The 5,322-nt window shown below is 44.3% G+C and overlaps 1 pseudogene; it reads left to right on the plus strand.

Moving 5' to 3' along the window:
• The first annotated feature begins 214 nt into the window (after window positions 1-214).
• On the plus strand, window positions 215-3,713 carry LOC143799557 (carbohydrate sulfotransferase 14-like; annotated as a pseudogene).
• The last annotated feature ends 1,609 nt before the right edge of the window (window positions 3,714-5,322 follow it).

The following is a 5,322-nucleotide window of genomic DNA, read 5'->3' on the forward strand; positions in this document are numbered from 1 at the left end:
CGTCAGGAATGCTAGTCCTGTTCTATAACACAGAAACAAAGGGAAAAAGACAATGATATAGAATACAGCAATGAGTCTAAGCACACTCAGTCTATAGAATCTATAATATAATGCTAGGAGGGTCACTCAGTCTAAAGCCTTTATAGACTGTGCAAGCGCGACGCGCCTGAGTTACACATCTGGGGATGAGGATTGTGGCCCAGAAGATCATGGTATGCGTAAGCACTCCGGCACTGTGTCCCAGCTCCACGGACAGAGCACCCTGCTGCCCTATATGCTGATGTTCGGGGTGATCATGGCCTCCAGCGGGCTGCTGCTGATGATAGAGCGTGGCATCCTGGCCGAGGTGAAGACCCCTCCTGAGGTGAAGACCCACACAGCCGGGATCTGGAGGAGCAGCAGATCCTGTGGGAAATCTGGAACTAGACACTGTGGTGGGCGTGACGGCAGCAGGACAAGGCGGGTGAGTTAAGTGTGTGGGCAGAGTGTGGGCGGTGACTGTGTGCACCTCTGTGTGTGCGGGTGGGGTCTGCAGGGCTGTGTGTGGAGTCGGCGAGGCTGTGTACAAAGTCATCAGGGATCAGCAGGGCTGTGTGCGGGGTCGGCGGGGCTGTGTGCGAGGGTCTGCAGGGCTGTCCGTGCGTCTGCAGGCTGTCTGGGGGACTGCAGGCTGACTGGGGGTCTGCGGGGTTCTGCCGTGCTGTGAGAGGGGTCTTCAGGGCTGTTTTGGGGTCTGCGGGGGTCTGTGGGGCTGTGCGGGGGTCTGTGGAGCTGTCCAGGGGTCTGCGGGCTGTCCGTGGGTCTGTCGGGGCTGTGTCAGTGTGTGTTTATGTGTGTGTGTGCAGGCATCATCCGATGGGACTACAAGTCCCATCCAGCTATGTGTGCTACAGTGACAGTGATTGACATATTAGCCAATGATGGGACAGTAGTAGTCCCATAATCTGGCTAATGTGTTGAATGTGAAAAAAAGCAATAGTTCATGCTCACCATCTACACCTAATCCTTGAAGGCCTCGCTCACCTGAAAAAAAATTAACATATTAAACCAACAATATAGTCCCTGTGTCCACTGTAATCCAATTAATATGATTGTCCCATGACGATCCCCCTTGGAGAGCTGTCACATCAGCTGATGCGACCGCTCTCCAGGGGCCCCTTGATACAATGATGGAAGGTATCCTTCCGCACTGTATCCCTCCGCCACTGTGAGTACAGTAAAGTTCATACTGTCACTTGCAGCACAGCTTCATGGGAAAATTCCCACGCAGCATTGCCATAAAGCGAGACAATGAATTAAAGTAACCTCTTCTGTGATGCACTGCAGGAGCCATTGTCTCCTGTCAGTGTGTCACTGAAGGTCTATAGAGCTGTCACATCTCCTGATGTGACACCTCTGTAGGGGAGATCTTTAACAGAGAGTATACGGTTGGTTTATTATTTTTTATTTTTTGCAGGCGATCGAGGGCGTCGCAGGAATTAGGCGTGGTTGTAAGTATGGTGAAATTAAGAATATTAAAATACTTTTTTCTGACTGTGTCTATTTTTAACTCTTTCCCTACTATAGGATTAGTAATGGATAGATGTCTTATTGACGCCTCTCCATTACTAACCGGGCTTAATGTCACCTTACAATACAAAGGTGACATTAACCCCTTATTACCCCATATGCCACCACTACAGGGCAGTGGGAAGAGAGAGGATAAGTGACAGAATTGGCACATCATACAGATACGCCATTTCTGGGGTGGCTGGGAGCTAGTTTTTGTAGCCGGGGGGGGGGGGGCAAGATCCATGGCCCCTTCTTAGGCTATGAATATCAGACCTCAGCTGTCTGCATAGCCTTTCTGGCTATAAACTATAGGGGACCCCACGTAATTTTTTTGGGGGGTCCCCCTATTTTAATAGCCAGTAAAGGCTGTGCAGACAGCTTCAGGATGGGGCCATGGGTATTACCCCTTCCCAGGCTACAAATATTGGCCCCCGACCGTCGACTTTCCCCCTCTGGTGCAGAAAATTGCATGGGAGCCCACGTTCCCATTCTTTTTCAAAAACTAAACATATTGTTCATTAATAAACATCAGCCTTGCTATTATATATCTATAGATATATCTATGGATATATCTATAGATATGTCTATGGATATATCTATAGATATATCAATCTTTCTATAGATATATCTCTCTATTTATATAAATATATATATATATATATATATATATATATATATATATATATCTATAGACATATTTATAGATAGATAGATATATCTATAGATAATAGATATAACTATAGATACATAGATATATCTAGCCATATATCTATCTAACTATCCATATATCTATCTACATCTATCCATAGATATATCTATGTATAGATATATCTATAGATAGATATAAGAATAGATATATCTATGTACCTATAGATCTATCTATAAACCTATATAATTCCTTCTATCGATCTGTCTATCTATCTATCTATCTATCTATCTCATTTCTTCTATTGATCTATCCCATATCTATCTATCTATTTATCTATAGATATATATAGAAGGAATGAGATAGATAGATAGATGATAAATAGATAGATAGACCTATAGATAGATAGATAGAAGGAATTAGATAGATCTATATATAGATAGATCTATGCATAGATCGATAGATATTATCTGCAGATCCAGCTATCTATCTATCTATCTATCTATCTATCTATCTATCTATCTATCTATCTATCTATGTCTACCTGTCTGTCTGTCTATATATCTGTCTGTCTGTCTCTCTATCTATCTAGTATTAAAAAAAAAGAGGCAGCACTCCATTTCTTCTGTGAAAACGTGGAAGATTTAATCAACCCACATGTCTGGGCAATGTTTCGGCTCCATATGAGCCTTTCTCAAGCTTGAGAAAGGCTCATATGGAGCCGAAACATCGCCCAGACATGTGGGTTGATTAAATCTTCCACGCTTTTCACAGAAGAAATGGAGTGCTGCCTCTTTTTTTGAATACTTGTGAATTGGTGTAATCATTGGACGGATTACCTGGGGGCCTTGCACCCGAAGATACGTAAAGAGTTGTGCTGTTCCTTTTTTTATACTGTATCTATCTGTGATGGAGCGTGGGTTGGACAAATGTAGAAGAGGAGGTTGAACAAGAAATAACAATTGTTTTTTGTTCAATAATAGATCTTTATTTCGCTTTCATAAATGCATAAAAAATGCATCAAAAAACGCATAAAAACACATCAAATCTGCACAAAAAATGCATAAAAAATGCACCAAAAACGTGTGGATTTTTACCTGCATTTTCTGCCAAGAGATGTGGATTCAGTGTGGAAAAATCCGTAGGCAAATCCACAACGTGTGCACATACCCTACAAGTTCCTGTTCCTGTGGGAGCCCCTGGAGCTGCTACTGTCAGCCTACAGGAACAAGTTTGGGGAGATCAAGGAGTACCAGCAGCGGTACGGCCTGGAGATCTTGCGACATACCGCCAGCAGCCGCCTGCCGCCGCATCCAAGGGGGACGACGTCACCATTTCTGAGTTCCTGCCTTACCTGCCAGATGAGGACAAGGAGAAGGTGAAGGAGCACTAGATGCCCATCTACCAGCTCTGCTTGCCCTGCGCTGTGCCCTACGACTTCATTGGCACCTACGAGCGGCTGCAGAAGCACGCTAACTGGGTGCTGGATGCCATCGTCGCACATGACAAGATGTAGCAGCACAAAACAGGATGAGGGCGCAGGATGGGGCTGCACATGACAGGAAGGGGGCGCAAGATGGTAGCAGCAAATGACAAGATTAGGGCGCAGGATAGGAGCAGCACATATCAAGATGGAGATCATATACCAATATAAGTGCTCGCCACTTGGGCGTAGAATGGGTTCAATAGCTAGTAGATATACAGTGCAGACCAAAAGTTTGGACACACCTTCTCATATAAAGATTTTTCTGTATTTTCATGACTATGAATATTGTACATTCACACTGAAGGCATCAAAACTATGAAGTAACACATGTGGAATTATATACTTAACAAAAAAGTGGGAAACAACTGAAAATATATCTTATATTCTAGGTTCTTGAAAGTAGCCACCTTTTGCTTTGATGATTGCTTTGCACACTCTTGGCATTCTCTTGATGAGCTTCAAGAGGTAGTCACCGGGAATGGTTTTCACTTCACAGGTGTGCCCTGTCAGGTTTAATAAGTGGTATTTATTGCCTTATAAATGGGGTTGGGACCATCAGTTGTGTTGTGCAGAAGTCTGGTGGATACACGGCTGATAGTCCTACTGAATAGACTGTTAGAATTTGTATTAAGGCAAGAAAAAAGCAGCGAAGTAAAGAACAACGAGTGGCCATCATTACTCTAAGAAATGAAGGTCAGTCAGTCTGAAAAATTGGGAAAATTTTGAAAGTGTCCCCAAGTGCAGTGGCAAAAACCATCAAGCGCTACAAAGAAACTGGCTCACCTGAGGACTGCCCCAGGAAATGAAGACCAAGAGTCACCTCTTCTTCTGAGGATGTTTATCTGAGTCACCAGCCTCAGAAATTGCAGGTTAACAGCAGCTCAGATTAGAGACCAGGTCAATGCCACACAGAGTTCTAGCAGCAGACACATCTCTACAACAACTGTTAAGAGGAGACTTTAAGCAGCAGGCCTTCATAGTAAAAAACTGCTAGGAAACCACTGCTAAGGACAAACAGCAAGCAGAAAAGACTTGTTTGGGCTAAAGAACACAAGGAATGGACATTAGACCAGCGGAAATCTATGCTTTGGTCTGATGAGTCCAAATTTGAGATCTTTGATTCCAACCACCGTGTCTTTGCAGAAAAGGTGAATGGATGGACTTGCCTGGTTCCCACCGTGAAGCATGGAGGAGGAGGTGTGATGGTGTGGGGGTGCTTTGCTGGTGACACTGTTGGAGATTTATTCAAAATTGAAGGCATACTGAACCAGCATGGCTACCACAGCATCTTGCAGCGCCATGCTGGTCCATCCAGTTTGCGTTTAGTTGGACCATCATTTATTTTTCAACAGGGCAATGACCCCAAACACACCTCCAGGCTGTATAAGGGCTATTTGACCAAGAAGGAGAGTGACAGGGTGCTATGCCAGATGACCTGGCCTCCACAGTCACCAGACCTGAACCCAATCGAGATGGTTTGTGGTGAGCTGGACCGCAGAGTGAAGGCAAAAGGGCCAACAAGTGCTAAGCATCTCTGGGAACTCCTTCAAGATTGTTGGAAGACTATTCCTGGTGACTACCTCTTGAAGCTCATCAAGAGAATGCTAAGAGTGTGCAAAGCAATCATCAAAGCAAAAGG

The sequence above is a fragment of the Ranitomeya variabilis genome, chromosome 1 (genome assembly GCF_051348905.1).
Source record: "Ranitomeya variabilis isolate aRanVar5 chromosome 1, aRanVar5.hap1, whole genome shotgun sequence".
In the NCBI taxonomy this organism is placed as follows: Eukaryota; Metazoa; Chordata; class Amphibia; order Anura; family Dendrobatidae; genus Ranitomeya; species Ranitomeya variabilis.